The sequence below is a fragment of the Narcine bancroftii genome, chromosome 1 (assembly GCF_036971445.1).
Source record: "Narcine bancroftii isolate sNarBan1 chromosome 1, sNarBan1.hap1, whole genome shotgun sequence".
Lineage (NCBI taxonomy): Eukaryota > Metazoa > Chordata > Chondrichthyes > Torpediniformes > Narcinidae > Narcine > Narcine bancroftii.
Window position 1 is genome coordinate 417,733,331 of NC_091469.1, and position 17,919 is coordinate 417,751,249.

General features: G+C 38.7%; 1 protein-coding gene across 6 annotated transcripts in view; it reads left to right on the forward strand.

Annotated features, from left to right (window-relative positions):
- LOC138751586 (RNA-binding motif, single-stranded-interacting protein 3) overlaps positions 1 to 17,919 on the forward strand; it is a 1,523,265-nt gene that overhangs the window by 535,744 nt on the left and 969,602 nt on the right. The window lies entirely within an intron of this gene.

The window sequence follows — 17,919 nt, forward strand, 5'->3', positions numbered from 1 at the left end:
AGGGTTTCAACTAGAATAGCGGGGGACTGGGAACCAGAGCAGCAAGTGGAGGAGTTGAGGGGATGGGGGATGTCATGTGGAGTAAGCCTGAAAGGAAGGACAATCAGGGATATGTAAACAAACATAGTGCATACATTTTAATGCAAAGAGTATTATGGGGAAAGCAAATTAATTTGGATTTCTGGATTAGTACATGGAATTATGAACATTAACTGTAACAGAGACTTTGGTTCAAGAGGGACAGGACTGGCAGCTCAGTGTTCCTGGGTTTTGAGATTTTAGACGAAAGAGGAGGAGGAGTCACAGCAGCATTCAGAGTGACTGGAAGGTTTGTCCACTGAGGCAATGTGAGTAGAGATTAACATGAAGAAAGGTGTAATCTTTCTGATAGGGTTGTACTATAGGCATCCCAGTACATACTGAGAAATGGAGGAAATGATATGCAGACAGATTATGAAATTGAGTCAAGCAACAGGGTTATAAGTGGGAGTCCTTAATTTCTCCACTATTGACTGGGCCTTCCTCAGTGCTATAGGCTCAGATGGGGCAGATTTTGGTAAGTGCATCTAGGAGAACTTCTTAAACAGCATGTAGATAGACTAACCAGTGAAGGGTCACATTTGCCCTTGTACTGAGAAAAGAGCCCATCCATGTGATCAGATTTTCAGTGGAAGAGCTTTTTGGGAAAAGTGATCACAATTCCATAAGTTTCAAGGAAAATGGATAAACCCAGACCTTGTGAGGAAAATACAGAATTTAGAGAGGGCAAATGATGACATTGGTAGACAGGAGCTGGGGAAGTTGATCAGGAGCAGGCTGTTATTGAGCAAACCACATATGACATGGGATTTGTTTCAAGACCAGGTAACTCGAGTCCAGGACTGGCTTTTTCCAGTAAGGAGGAAGGGTATGGATGCAAAGCAAGAGAATCTTGAAAGAAGAGAGATGATATAAATGTAGTCAGATTGAAAAAAAGGAAGCAGATGTCAGGCTTGGGAGCTAAAATCAGACAGGGCCCTTAAAGAATATAAACATGGCACGAAAGAGCTAAAACAGCTTATTAGGAAGGATAGAAGGGGCATTGAAATGTCCTTGGTAAGTAGGATAAAAGAGAATCCCAAGGCATTTTCACCTGTTTCATCTGCCACAAGAGGATTACTAGGGAAATGAAAGGATAAGTCAGGACAAAAGAGGAAATGTATGCTTGGAGTCAGTACAGGTTGGTGAGGCCAAATTTGGAGTACTGTGTACAGTTTTGGTCACCAAATTATAGGAAAGATATAAACAAAATAGAGAGAGTGCAGAGAAGGTTCACGAGAATGTTGACAGGACTTCAAGGTTTGAGTTACAGGGCAAGGTTGTGCAGACTAGGGCTTTTTTCTCTGGAGCGTAGAAGATTGAGGGGGGACTTGATCGAGGTGTTTAAGATTTTAAAAGGGACAGACAAAGTAAATGTGGATAGGCTTTTTCAATTAAGAGTGGGGGAGATTCAAACTAGAGGGCATGGTTTAAGATTGAAGGGGGAAAATTCTAAGGGGAACATGAGGGGAAATTTCTTTACGCAAAGGGTGGTAGGGATGTGGAATGAGTTTCCGGCAGACGTAGTTGAGGCGGGATCATTGGTTACATTTAAGGATAGACTGGATAGTTACACGGAGAGGAGAGGACTGGAGGGGTATGGACCGGGTGCTGGTCAGTGGGACTAGGAGGGTGGGGATTTGTTACAGCATGGACTAGTAGGGCCGAACTGGCCTGTTCTTTGCTGTAAGTGGTTATATGGTTATATGGAAGTGGAAACAGAAATGGGTGAGGTACTAAATGATTCTTTACATCAGCATTCATCAAGGAGAATGATAATGAGATCAGTGCTAGAGTATTTTGAAATCAAAAAAGAGATAGTGCTAATCATTCTGAAGAGCATTACATCACAAGGGCCTGATGGGATATATCCTTGGTTATTGAAAGAAGCATCTCAGGGAACTGCTGGGCCTTGATAAAGATCTCTGTATCCTCATTAGCAACAGACAAAGTTATTTTGTTCAGGATAATCCAGCAAATTACAGATTTCTGAGCCTCACCTGAGTGGTAGGGAAACTCTTGGTGGAATGAAAACAATTTATGTTAATTAGCAAAAGATGCACAAGATAAAATTTGAGAAAAAGAAAATCAGCAGGAGAATTCCAGAACATGAACTGAAGCAACTAAACTGCCTATGAAAAATAAAATATCAAAAGAGAATTTACAGTATTCTTAAGGAGTGGAACCACAGAAGGGTTTAAAAAACAAGGCCAGAGTTTAAATTTAAGGCATTGCTATATCTTTTAAATTATGTAATAAGGAAGATGGGAAACAAAACCATAAGTAAAATGTGAAAGTCTGCAGATGCTGTGATTGTAATAAAAGTACAGAGATGCTCCAGGAACTCAGCTGGTCTCGCAACATCCATAGGAGGGTAAGACATATTACCAACATTTTGGGCCGGAGTCTTTGCTCAAGGTACGAGTTCCTCCAACATCTGTGTTTTTAAAGGAAACCATAACCTTCCATAATTGAGAGGAGATAGGAAGGGAAAAGAGCACAAACTCTTTTGAGGAAACTTAGAAGAAATCGGTTTCCATCAGGTGTAATCATTCTATTTTTGGAAACTATTTTCAAACCATGGCCAGCTAGATTTAAAAAAAAAACTATTTGTTGGTCAAATTCATACTGGATTTAGCTGACTGTCAGTAATTGAAAATGGTTTCTGTAAAAGATTCTGAAGCATTCTGGTTGTGAAAAAAAATGCAAACTTGTATAAATATTTATATTTTATTGGATAAGCAGATGCTGAAAATAATCTAAATATTGAAAATGCAGGGAATTCTCAGCATTTCTGAGACAGGAGACCTGAATAAAACTCTTTCCACCTTATTTCATTCAAATGCCATTAGATCAAGTTACCTATCAAGGATAGATCTGGGGCCTTGGGTTGAGATTCTAAATTGGAGAAAGGCTCATTTTGAGGAAACGAGAAAGTACCTAGAATGTGTTGTTTTCTGGCAAGGATGTACGAGGTAAGTGAAGGACCTTCAAAGGTGAAATTTTGAGAGTACAGAGTGTGTATATTCCAGTCAGGCATGGGGAACCTTGGTTTTTGAGCGATATTGGGGATCTGGTTCAGAAGAAGAGGGAGGTATATAGCAGATAGGCAATATGGAACAAATGAGGTACTTGAGGAGTATTAAAAATGCAAGAAAATCCTCAAGAAAGAAATGAGGATGGCTAAAAGAGGTAAAAAGGTTCCAGTATACTACATTTAGAATGTAACAGACATGAAATTCTTTAATTTTTGTCTACTGTAAGGCAGACAGAGAGTCACCACTTTGTCCTTACAAAGACATGAAGTTGCTTTGGCAGACAATCTGAAGGAAAATTCTAAGGGTTTCTACAGGTATATTAAGAGCAAAAGGACAGTAAGGGATAAAATTGGTCCCCTTGAAGATCAGAGTGGTCGGCTTTGTATGGAGCCAAAAGAAATGGGGGAGATCTTAAATGTCTTTTTTCTTTCATCAGTATTCTCTCAGGAAATAAGGACAAAATCATGGGAAGTAATGAAAACAGGCAGTGATGTCATGGAAACTATACAAATTAAAGAGGAGGAGGTGCTTGTTGTCTTAAAGCAAATAAAGGTGGATAAATCCCCATGATCTGACAAGATATTCCCTCAGGCTTTGAGAGAGAGACTAGTGTAGAAATTGCAGGGGCACTGGCAGAAATATTTAAATTGTCCTTAGCCATGGATGTGGTGCTGGAAGATTGGAGGGTAGCTTAGGTTGTTCCATTGTTTTAAAAAAGTTCCAAAAGTAACCCTGGAAATTATATGCTGGTGAGGTAAAATATATAGGAAGGTGTTCAGAGAGATCATATATACCACACATGTCAAACTCTGGCCCGCGATATAATTATATTTGGCCTGCAAGATCATATTAAATATATATTAGAGTTGGCCCGCTGGCCGCGGCGCAAGTATAGCACATGCACAGCAGCAAGCACTACCATGGTAGTTTTTAGCACTTCCACAGCAGGCACAGCAGTACACCGATATAGTTAACGGGAAAGTTAATTAGATATTCACAGCAGCACCGATACAACGGACCTGCCGCCTAGCTCCAACGGACCCGCCGCCTAGCTCCAACGGACCCGCCGCCCATCTCCAACGGACCCGCCGCCCATCTCCAACGGACCCGCCGCCCAGCTCCAACGGACCCGCCGCCCAGCTCCAACGGACCCGCCGCCTAGCTCCAACGGACCCGCCGCCTAGCTCCAACGGACCCGCCGCCTAGCTCCAACGGACCCGCCACCTAGCTCCATGTGGCTGGACGTGGTGGGTCACCTCTGCGTCTCCTTGAGCTTCATCTGTGGGTGGGTGCTGCTGGGCATCGGACTTTCCGCTGGGGTGGAGGTCGCGGACGAGTTCCACCGCTCTCACGGTATTCCTGGTGAGATGGCGAGACCAGCGGGGACTCCTTGGGTTGTTGGCGGTGGTTGTGGCAGGCGGAGGAGGGAGAGGGGGCAGGGGGGAGGATGCCGCTCGGATTTGCTGGCTGGGCTGGGGAGGGCTCCCTGCAGACCTCCGATTTTCAATAAATATTTAGTTCGGTCCTTGACTTAGTCCAAGTTTTTAATTTTGGCCCTCGGTGAATTTGAGTTTGACACCCCTGATATATACAATTATTTGGATAGCCATGGACTGATTAGGGCTAGATAACATGGCTTTGTATGTGATAGGTCATGTTGAACTAATCTTGTAGAGTTTTTTGAGGAGGTTACCAGTAAAGTTGACAACGTGGACTCTAGTAAGGCCTTTGACAAGGTGCCACATGGGAGGTTAGTTAGGAAGGTTCAGACACTAGGTATTCATGGTGAAGAAGTGAACTGGATTTGACAAGGGCTGGATGGGAGTAGCCAGAGAGTAGTGGTGGATGACTGCTTCTCAGACTGGAGGTGGTGACTAGTGGTGTGTCCCAGGGATCGGTGCTAGTACCATTGTTGTTTGTTATATATATATATCAATGATCTGGATGATAAGGTGGTAAATCGGATCAGCGTTTGTAGATGACATTAAGATTGGAGATGTTGTGGAGAGCGAAGAAGATTTTCAAAGCTTGCACAGGGATCAGGACCAGCTGGAAAAATAGGCTGAAAAAAGGCAGATGGAATTTAATGCTGTCAAGTGTGACGTTTTACATTTTGGAAGGACAAACCCAGAAAGGACATACATGGTGAATGGTAGGGAACTGAGGAGTGCAGTAGAACAGAAGGACCTGGAAATACAGGCATAATTCCCTGTAAGTGGTATCACAGGTGGATAGGGTTGTAAAGAGAGCTGTCAGTACATTTTTAGTGAAAATGACTCTTAAACTTAATCAAATTCCTTGAACATAATCCACAACTATTAATGCTCATGGAAGTATGAGTAGCCATTTTTTTTTGATGAGTTACTTTTTGCTTAAAAATACTTCAAATTGTTAGAAAATAAGCTATGGAATGCAACTCCACTGAAATTTTCCAATCTTGTCCCAACAGGAATTACACACTGTGCCTTGAGTTATCAGATTTCCTTTCTAAAATGATTCCTGTATACATTGCTTCCTTCCATTGAAAAAGATGTGCAATGTCAAGTCATAGCCATAGGTTAAATTCTAAGCACTCCTTATCTCCTGTACTTAGTAATACGTCACCTGTCATATGGTTTTCTTTAACTAGCCAATGTGGGGGTCCACAATAATTTTGCCATCTTGTTAAGTCGAGACAAATATAAACACATTTGAGAAAGAACTAACTTATTTTCACTGTTAGTGGATTCTAGCTGCTAACTACAGTATTAATATAAATCGGCACAAGGCATTAAACTATAACTATGAATGGAGAAAAGATTCACTTAACAAGTACTGATTGGTTACAAATTGTTATTGATTATAATATAAAGACAATGTGGCTTAATATTCCAATTCTTACACAGAAGGTATTTTCATACTTGAGAATTTTTCTGAATTTGGATAGGTTGATAAATCTTAAGCAAAATCTTAAGCAAAATATAAATTATTTTTGGCAAAGAGTTCAGGAAACCTCTCAAACCCAGAGCCTTATAGAATTGTCAGCATGAATTACTTTGACACATTTACTCTTGTGGAACTTTCAGGTCATTTCTCTGTTAGAATAACATGGGCACACAAATGAACTCTTGGCAGTTTAAAGAGTGCATAGCACTTTGGGCTGTACTGTGAGAGATTTTCAAAGATCTGTACTGACAGGATTTAAAAGCACAAGAACATTGTTTGAACTGCACAGTTACTTATTTTCAAGCCAATTTGATAAAACAACAGCTATAATTTTGTAGAGTATTGCTAACATTGTAAGATGCTGTAAGGCATAATGAGATACTAAAACAGGAAACCAAATGCTTAGTTGCAGTGGTAGCTACAAGGAGCAACTAAAACAGGATATGCCATTTATTTAAGGGAGGTGGATCACAGACCATGTGAATTAAATTTGGAAAAGGAATTCAAAACCACAAAATATTAATTCAGTACCTCATAGTGATTCCTGGTAGGCCTGGAATGATTTTGATTTGTTCCTATACCACCCAAAATGAATTGTTCTGCCAAATATCGTAATTCCATTTGAATCAACTTTGCAATAAAGCTGGATCATTTGAGTTATAGTTTGCAGCTGAAGAGGACCTGCAATTGGATGTCCTTTGTTTGGAAATTACACTTTAAATGGGCCACGATAATGATACTTTAATTTCAAAGTTTAAGGAAGCAAGGTTGAAAAAGATTTTGTTCTCACAAATGAGAAGTTTCATGTTTGTAATTAATTGAAAGCTTCGCCCATGATCCAAGCTAGAAATAATCAACATATTTGGTTAAAAATGGCTGTAATAGGTCTCTTTCAGTGCCATTGCATACCTAGCAATACTTTATAGCATTTAGCTTGGAACACTTAATAACCAAATTATTTAGAAAATAGCATGCTTAAAAGCTGGGGTAATGGTTAGATTTAATTTGCTTTCATTCTGATAAATCTTCCAACATTCATTCAACATTTATTGAGGCCTTATGAGCATATTTAGCTAAAATTTGGGGTATCTCTCCAACAAATCTCAAGCAATTTACTGTCTGCAATTCCTGCAAAAACTTTACTGCACTTTTGCGTTATGTATAGATTTTTACTCCAGATGGTGTTGGGTGGTTTGTAGGTGAGCTGATGTGCCAATACAGTGCCATGTTTACAATGTTAAATTGGCCTTTCATTAGTTCTCAAGCATGAGAACTAATGAAGTTCCTTTGTTTAGCAGCCAGATTGCAGAGTCAGTAGCTGCGGGAAAATGAGATGGATGAAAGGAATTGAATAGATCAAAATCCTTGTACTGAAGACCATCTGGAATCCAAAATGCAGTCCTTCTTTCTTGAAAATTATGGCTTCACAATTCTTTGTGTAGCACAGGTTCCTTTCCTTTCATTTATGAAGAGTAGTTTAATTACTTCTACAGTGATTAAAATGGCTTCCAAATCAATAATACTACTGTGAAAATTTGACTTGACATTCTGTTATGAGCACTTCTGTTATTTCCTCAGGATAATGCATTAACTTTTCAAGTTTGGGAAAGTGGTCACCATGTTCTGAAATATGTTTTTTAACCCTTTGAAAAGTATGTTATAAAATTGCTGTTATCTGAGCAGATCCAGCCCAGAAATAGATATGCAATTTAGATAAATTCCCTAACTCAATTCCTGTGGCCTTCCAGCCACCCTGAACTCCATGATACTAACCCATTGCTGACCTACCATTCTCATTTGCTGATGCTCTTGCCATCCTCTACTACCTGCAACTCACCAATGGTATTTTAACCAAGGTCTTGATTGGCTCATTTGCCCATGACCTCCCAACTCTGATTCAATCAAGGGGCCTCCTCTCTGAACAAACCCTCTTTATGAAATATTCTCTCAGCTTTCACCCCAACCAAAGCTTCAGTTTCAAAACCTTGAACATCCTAACTCCCCAATCAGCTTCCAGAAGAGGCCCTGCTTATAATCTCAGCTCTGACTAGAATCCTTGGCCTGGGTTATCAAATCCTTGTTCCCCATTTCAATCCCCAACTCCATATGGTTGATAATCAGAGGAGAAAGATTTGAGCTATTAGGAGAGAGATGATGAAGTTTTTTTTTGAGAATTGCATGATCTTGAATGTAATTTTAAAAATATTGTAAAAGCAGTTTCAGTGGAAACTTCAAAAGGGAGTTGGACATCTGCTTCATCAATCACCAATTCGAGTTCATCTGAAATCTTGTGCCACTCTTCACGTAAATTTATTTCAGGTATAAAGGGTAAGGAGATTTCAAATGTGAGGAGAGGTTGGAAAACTATTAGACCTTCAAAAATAATTCTATCTCTTTTTATGGGTAAAGAACGATTAACATAAAGGATATTGTTCCATTGATAATGCCTCAATAACTGGATTTCAGGAAGATAAGGTCATCAGTAAAAGTTCCTAAGAGGAGCTTTTTTTTCTCACTCTGGTTGGAACCAGAAATTTTCCACATTAAAAATAGTGGAAGCCTGCTGTGATGACTAATATTAAAAGGGATTTGGACCAGAATATGTCGATGACAAATGAAGAAAGAGACACGATGGGCAAAAAAAGGCTAAAGTAAGGGAGAGCAGGACTAATTGGAAACATTTTTCAAGAGATCGTCGATAAACGTACTAGTTCAAATGATTGCTATGTGTGCTGTATGATTCTGTGATGCTCCTACATTAATTTTCATTCATAAAACAGAAATTAGTTTGAAATAACATGCTGTAATTTGTACCCTTCTGGTGTAACAACGATAATCCTGGAGCATTATGCCCAATTTTTAGGGCAAAATAGAATCAAAATGGACATTTGGTGTGAAAAATCACCACAAGCCCCCAGAAGAAAAATTATCCTGAGCCCTGTTGCATGTAATTTTTAGATTAAATCATTGTTCCATTTACAATTAGGGTGAATTCAGTTCATTCCCATGGGATGCATTTTTAATGTACAATAGAGGGATTTGGCTGAGTACCTCGAGAACTGATTAAATAGGGGATTTTGGAGCTATCAAAAAAATGGGTAAAACTGGCATCTGTAGGATTGTGTTCAATCTTTTGCACTGATAATCAACATCACATTAAAATCATCTTATGATTCTAGCACAAACTATTAGGAAATTCATATCTATTGAGTCATCCTTAGCTTTCCAGAATCAATTGGCAGTTAAAAGCTCTTTATGTGAATTGTTAAATTATTCTAATGTCAACTCATATTAACTGTTCACCAGTGACACAGATGCCAGTTTTGAGCACTGTAAAACCAGTTTTAGTTTCTGCTAAATGCATTATCCCCAAACTTTATGGAGTTGTACAGTTCTACAGCACAGAACTAGGCCCTTTGGTCCAACTTGTCCATGGCAACCAAGTTCATACCAAATACCCAGCACCCCTTGTGTGCAGAAGGTATTCCTCGGTCAACATTCAATCATTCCCCTCTCATTTTAAAACTATGCCCCACATTTTTAGATTCCCTTACTTTGAGGGAGAAAGACGATGACTATTTCTTCTTGATTTTATAAAGCTCTATGAAGTTCCCCTTCCCTTCTGGGTCTCCTGTGCTTCAGGGAGAAAAGTGATTTCCCCATCCACACCCCCACCACATCACCCTCCCCCCCTCCCCACTTCTGTCTCTTCCTATAATTTAAGTCCTCCAGTCCTGGTAACATTCTCATAAATCTCTTCTGCACCCTTTCCAGCTTAATGATACCGTTTCGCCAGCTAGGTTAACAAAACTGTGCACAATACTAAAAGTGCAATCTCACCAGTGACATGTACAGGTGCAACAGGACATCACTGCTCCTGTACTCAGTGCCCTGACCAATAAATGCAAATATGCCAAATACCTCCTTAGCCTCCATCTACCTGTTGCCACTTCCAAGGAATTTTAATTTTACTGCAAATCCACGGCACTGGATTTGGGCGGCACTGTTACTGAACTGGTCAGCACAAAGCTATTACAGCCTCAGTGATTTCCTTACAGTGTTGTCTGTAAGGAGTCTATACTTTCTCTCCATGTCTGCATGGGGTTACTTCAGGTGCTTTAATTTCTTCCCTCATTCCAAAGACTTAAAGGGTTAGGAGGTTAATTAATCATAGAGGTATATTTATGTACAGGAGGGCCTGTTACAGAGCTGTATCTCTAAATTTAATTAATTTCATAGTTTATAAGTCAAACACAGAGCACAAGGCTAATTTAGCAGAAACTATTGAGAAATTTCTGCCCCAAAGTATTAATGAGATTTAGTGTACCTACACAGTTCTGCATCAAAGTTTAAAGTTCAAATTTTTTGTTAGGGTACATACATGGCATCAGACGTTACCTAAGATTCTTTTTCCTGTAGGGCAGGCAGAATTTCTACTTATCGGTAAAAAATACAAAAAAACTGTACTCCAGAAAAGATACATATACAAAAGAGGAAAATGTAAACAAAGAAAAGTGCAAACAAACTGACCGTGTAATTCAAAAAATAAATATTCAATAATAAATAATGCGCAAAGTAAAAGTCCTTAAATGGGTCTCTGATTGAGTTTGCCATTGAGGAGTCTAATGGTGGAGGGGTAGCAACTGTTCCTGAACTTGGTGATACAAGTCTTGTGCCACCTATGGCTCTTTCCTGATGGCAGCAGTGAGAACAGAACCTGTCCTGGATAGTGTGGATTCTTATTAATAGCTGCTGTTCTCTGATGGCAACGTTCCATGTAGATTTTCTCAATGGTGGGGAATTTTTCCTGTGATGTACTGGGCTTTTCCACTACCTTTTGCAGGGGTTTCCTCTCATGGGGTATTGATTCCCCCAGACCAGCTGCAATGCAGCAGGTCAGCACACTTTCCATGACACATCTGTAAAGTTCAAAGTTCAGAGATTTATTGACAGAGTACATGCATGACATCAGAGACAACATGTAATATGCAATTCTATATGGATAGAAGTATTAACATCCATAAAGCTTCGAAGTTACCTTTGACTGAAAAGGCAAAATTGGACAAAAGTTCCAGAAAATAAAGCATAAAATTTGTTAAGATCAAAATGTCCTGACTTAATTACCATCGAAATCACTTATCATCTCCTGCCCCTTTCCCCAAATAAGTTTTAAATCCAACCAAGGTGAAAATGATACTTATCCAATACTTTCTCTTTGACCAATTTTACTTCCTTCTCTCCTCATGTGTGTGGTACGATTGCTGCAGAGAAATTGATTGGAGATCAATCCACAAGACTATAACAGTGACAAAGAGTATCACTGAAGTCTGCCTCCTCACCCCTCCCCTCCCAAAACCATAGACATGATTTAGTTGAGCAAAATAATTGAGGATCCCTTCCACCCCACATACAGCATCTTTCAGCTGCTCCCATTGGGAAAGAGATACAGGAGGATCAGAGCCAGCACCACTAGGGTGAGGAATAGCTTCTTCCCATAGGCAGTAAGAATGTTGACCGACCGAAGGAAATGCTCACATTAATCATCCAAGACTCTCATATTTACGAAACAATATCATATAACCATATAACTGTTTACGGTGTGGAAACAGGCCATGTCAGCCCTTCAAGTCCACGCCGGTTCACTTGAACAACTCTACTAGCTTCCCCCTCCTGCTCTCCACCCATAACTCTCCAACCCCTCACATCCATGGACACAACCAACCTTCTCTTAAATGACAGAAGGGACCCTGCCGCAACAATCTCTTTTGGAAGATCATTCCATTCTGCCACCACTCTCTGAGTGAAAAAGCATCCTTTAATACTTTGATTTATTTATTTATTTATATGAATACTCATCCTGAATATGTATTGTCTGTCTGTATGTGTGTGAGTTATGACTATTGTGTGTGTGTGTGTTTTGCACCGAGAACTGGACACTGCTATTTTGTTGGGTTGTACTTGTGCAATCAGATAACAATAATCTTGATTTCTTGGACTGTCATCTTTTTTATAGATATAAAGTGTTACTTCTGGGGCTTTAAGTTTGAAGATTGATTGAGATTTTTATATTTCTGAATTTTAATCTATGGCATTTAATCTGTTGGAATTATTTTCTTTAAAACCAATAGAATTAATTCAGTTTTATTTTCTCTTTGGCAATCAACTAACTACAATGACTAAAGTTCTAGTCTTGGATTATGAAGTCATCATCTCTAGGGAAGATGTTTATTCTAAATTACATTTTGTTCAGCATTAAGCCAAATTAAATAGGATTCAAATTGAAGTCCAGGCCTGCTGCAGGCATTCACCTGGCCAGATGCAGAGAGCTAAAAAAACTTCTTGTCCACCCTTGAGAGTTGAGTGATAAAACATGGCAAAGCCTTAATTGTGATGAAATTCCAGGTGGTGTAATCATGAGGTTATCATCTGAAATGCTCTGTTAGTCTTCAACAAGAAGCAATGCTGGAGATGGAGCTTGCTTATTTGTCAAGTTTGAGATGCATTTTATGAAAAAATCTTTTAATTCTGTGGTACTCAGAGGCATCTATGCACTATAAAATATAATTGAAAATATAGATGTTATTTTATTTTAAATAAGATTAATTTATATTAAAATTGTGAAAAATTATCAAAGCATTAAAATAAGTTATGAAACAAATCCCTGCTTTCCAGGTTGAGCACTCCTATTCAAGTGAATGGAGTTTGTATGCTTTTCAAGGTTTATCTGGCATAAAATCACAGAGACTTTCAGAAACACCTACCCCTTGAATGATTTGGCCAATTCAACATTGTTAATATTCTACTGTGTAGAACTTGATGTGTATTTTGTGCATCTATTCAACCAATGTTATGAATAGTTTACTTTAAATTGTTCAAAATATAATTGGCCAGTAAAAAGGCAAGAATTTCTGAGGGAACATCTAAAGATGAAATAAATTAATAGGAAGAAAGATGATGAATATTTTGTTAAATTAGTATGGAGAGAAAATATAATCTCTAAAAGTAATTTTAACTTCCAGTGCTGATTTCAAATGGGTCACCAATTACACATTCCACTCACTTTTACTTCACATTGAAACATAATGGCAGTATTGTAAGTGGTCAATTAGATATTTGCCAGTTTACAGCATTCAAAGATTGAAATTAGTGTCTCAGTGTGTACCTAAAACCAACAGTTTTTCTTGGGAGTGCTAGAAAGGTGGATTGTGGAATGGTGCCTAGAGTAAGGCAGTCTTTTATAAGAGAGAGGAAGGGGATGATGAAAAGACCTACTACTCTGCCAAGGATTTTCCAGGAGCACGTTTCTGATTTTTCATCTTTGCAAAAGGCAATATTGGATTTAAGATGACCTTGGAAAGGAAGGACGAGCAAATTGGTACAACATAGAACTTCTCCAGTATTACACCATCTCCTCAATATATGGAAGAAGATTCATGTAGAAAGAAATAAAATAAATTACCAAATACCAAAACTAATATTGACGCAAAATAAGCTACTCCATTTTACAATAGACAACCTTGCCTTTAGAAAATGGGAAAAAAAAGGGATTAAAAGAATAGAAAATTGTTTTTCAGGAAGTAGATTCTTATCCTTTGAACAAATGAGAGATAAGTACAATATAACTGGAGATACAGCGCTGGCATATTACCAACTGAGATCCTACTTGAAAGATAAATTAGGAAGCAACTTGAGTTTACCAGAGGGAAGTAACCTTGAATATGTGATTACAGATACAATGTTAATCAAAAGATTTATAAAAAATATGTATATTAAACTGCAAGAAAAGGAGAATGAGGAAACAAATGGTAAAACTAAACAAAAATGGGAACAAGATTTAAATATAAAGATAAAAAAGGAAACATGGGAGAAGTTATGCTCTGGAACGATGAGAAATACAATAAATACGAGGCTGCGTATGATACAATATAATTGGTTACACAGACTATACATTACACCGCAAAAGTTAAATAAATGGGACCCAACAGTATCTGATAGATGTTTTCGATGTAAAAAAGAAAGGGGAACAACAATTCATGGAATCTGGACATGTGAGAGAGTAGAAAAATTTTGGGATGATCTCAATCAGATATTAAATAAAATAACAGAAAACAATATACCAAAGAATCCAGAGATCTTTCTCCTAAGTAACATAAAAAATAAAGAATTTGGAATTGACTTGGAAGATGCACAAAAAAGATTTGTCAAGATAGCCCTAGCCGTAGCAAAAAAATGTATTATGTCAACCTGGAAATTGGAAGATAATTTGAAAATACAGCAATGGTATATAGAAATGAATAAATGTATTCCATTAGAAAAAATAACATATAGTTTAAGAAATAATATTGAAATATTCGAACAAGTATGGGAGCCTTACATTAAATACAATAGCGAAAACCTACCGGGAACAAACATTACCTAAGTTGATGGAAGGAGAAGAAAAGAAAAGAATGGACTCAGTAGAATTTCTGGTGTATTTTTGTTGAATGACAACATTGTCTAACTGAATTAATGCAACCTAGATTGTATACCTAAAATGGATGAGGGGGGGGGGTGGGGGGGTGGCTTGGGAGGAGGGAGGGGGGAGGGAGAAAAAGTCACTGTAAATGTGTGGAAAAGAAAAAGTGTATATCATGGCTACTGTGATTTATGGTGTGAAAAATAAAAAAGTAAAAAAAAAGGAAGGACGAGCAAAGATGGGCTAAATGGTGTTGTAATGATAGAGATCATGGCTGCAATGCAACAGCAATGTCTTACTGTTTGATTATACTTAGCAAGCCTTGGGGATTTATCCACCTTTCTTGCTTTGTGACAGCAAACACCTCCTTCTCTTTAATTTGTATAGGTTCCTTGACCTTATTGCTTGTTTGCCTTACATCCCTGGACTCCATGACCATTTCCATAGTAAATACAGATGCAAAAGAAACATTTAAGATCACCCCATTTCTTCTGAATTCAGACCATTCTGATGTTTGAAAGGTAAAAACACAATACTGGAGAAACTCAGTAGGTCAAACAGTGTACTGTATACAGCAAAGATAAAGATACATAACTAATATTTCAGACTTGGTCCCTTCATCAAGGTATGATGACAAGAGTAAAACATGAATGTCTGTAGAAACCATGATTGAAGTAAAAACACAATACTGGAGAAACTCAGCAGTCAAACTGTACTCTACGTAGCAAAGAAAAAGATGCATAACCATACATACCTTAAACATTGGTTATGTATCTATCTTTGCTGTATAAAATATATTGTTTGATGTGCTGAGTATCTTCAGCATAATGTTTTTACTTCAATCACAGTGTTTACAGACTTTCGTGTTTAACTACTGATCTTCAAGAGGATCAATTTTGTCCCTCACTATCTTTTAACTCAGAATTTTCCTTGATTTTGTCTGCCTAAACAACTTCATGTCTTATTTTTAGTCCTCGTGATTTCCCATTGAAAATTTTTCCCATATTTTTATACTCCTTAAGTATCTCATTTGCTCCTTATTGCCTATATCTGGTATACATCTCAGTGTCTTGAAAACCACTGTTTTTTTTTTTAAATCTCTGTTAACTTTGAATCCTTACAGGAACATACAAATTCTGTACTCTCAAAATCTCAGTCACTTACCAAGCACATCCTTGCAGAAAACATTTTTTTTAGATCCTTTCTCATTTCCTTAAAATTGGCCTTTCTCCAATTTAGAATCCCAACCTGAAGACCAGGCCTATGCTTATTTATAATTATCTTGAAACTAATGGCATTATGATCACTGGACCAAAAATGTTCTCCTACACATACTTCTGTCACCTATCCTGTCTTATTGCCAAATAGGAAATCCAGGATTGCACTTCCTCCAGTCAATTTAGAAAACATTCCTTAACAAATTTGACAAACTCCAAGCCACCAGCCCTTTTACAGTATGGGAGTCCCACTCAATATGTGGAAAGTTAAAATCACCATCTATCACAACTTTGTTCCCTGCAGTTGTCTGCGATCTCCCTGCAAATTTACCCCTTTAATTCTCACTGACTACTCAGTGGTTAATAATACAACCCTATTCCTCAGCTCCACCTATATAACCTCAGTCAACGGATCATATCATCTGTCTTGTCTGAGCACAGTTGTGATATTTTCCCTGATGATCAATGATACTCCTCCCCCTTTCATCCCTCCTGCTCTATTAAGTTTGCAAAAACAGAAACCTGACACATTGAACTCCCCGTGCTGCCCTCCTGCAACCAAGTTTCACTAATGGCCAATGTCATAATTCCATGTGCCATTCCACCCTCTAAGCTTATCTGCCTTTCCTTCACTACTCCTTGGATTGAAATAGATGCTCCTGAGAACATTTTTTTTCCCCACAATGCATGACCATTTGTTTTCGGTCTCTTTATGCAGTCTTAACACCAGTTTCCTGAGTAAATACTGATGCAAAAAAAATTATGATCTCCTATATCTTTTCTGGCTCCAATATATAGTCAACCACTCTGATCTTCAAAGGGCCCATTTTTGTCTCTTACTATCCTTTTGCTGTTATATCTGTAGAAAGCCTTTGGATTTCCTTCACATTATTTGCCAAAGTAACTTCAAATCTTCTTTTAGCCTTCCTAATTTAAATCTTGAGTTTTCTTGCATTTTTTATCCTCCTCAAGAACCTCATTTGTTCTGTGTTGGCTATACCTGTGATACATCTCTTTCTTCTTCTGAACAAAAAATAAGGTTCTCTATACCTGTTAACTTATAGCGTACCTGTAACTCCTGTCATTCAATCCCTCAGCCTTCTGAATGATCCAGAGTTCATCCAACTCCAGCTCCAATTCCTTAATGGTCTGTGAGGAGCTGCAGCTGAATACACTTCTCGCAGATGAAGTCATCAGGGATATTACTGGCTTCCCTGACTACCCACAATCCCCTGCCTTGACTGCATTTCCCACTGTCGAGGACTAGAGGCAATAATATATTGATAAATAAATCCTGCCTTTATCTATGCCTATCTGCTGAATTCTTTTTGGTGCTCAGTTAGGATAACCCTCACTTACTTCAACTCTTGCACCACCACCTCAGCCTCTTCTCGCCGAAGCCTCTAAGTCCCTCCCACTTCTATCCTGAACTACTCACACACTGGCTGCTCCTCACAGTCTGCTCCACTTGTGCCTCCCCCCTTTTTATTTGCTGGAGCTCTAGAGAGAATCCAAAGAACACTTACCAATCCCAGTGCCAATTACCTGCTCACTCTGCCCCTTACTCATTCCACCCTTCACATGCAGATTATTCATACAGTCCCTCGTTGAGATCCAAAACACTACAATATTGGTATAATTCACTCCCTATTTGAATTGGGAAAGGTTATGGTTGTCATGTGACAGCACTGCCCCCTACCTCGTCATAGGACACACCAGCTGCCAATCAAAGTTTGGTTCTACCCATCCATTAGTGCACACCTTGCTGTTATTACCTGTTATTACCAGGTAGATTATCTGGACTGCACTCTCCAGCCTGTCTATACTTGGCCTTGGGCCATTGGCTGTTGTAATTGGATTAATCCTCCTAGCACTGAGCCATTGTCACCCTGTAAATAATCTGTCCTGGACATTCAAGCACTATAAAGGTGCCATGCTCTCTTTGTTCTCTCTCTTTGCCAGCTTGGGACCACCCTGCTTCACTCCAGGCCTCGAAATGTGGAAGGGTGCTGGAGAAACTGTTGTTGAGATGTGCACCATTAAAAGGGTTAGGAGTGTTTAATTAGTGTCCCTTGTAGCATAGAGCTGTGCCTGCATTGAGTCAAGGGGTGGTGGGGGATCATAGTGCCTTGATCATTGTATGTACCAGTTCATTGAATGTGTGTGTATTTTGTTCCCATACTATTGTCCCTGCGTTCATTATTAA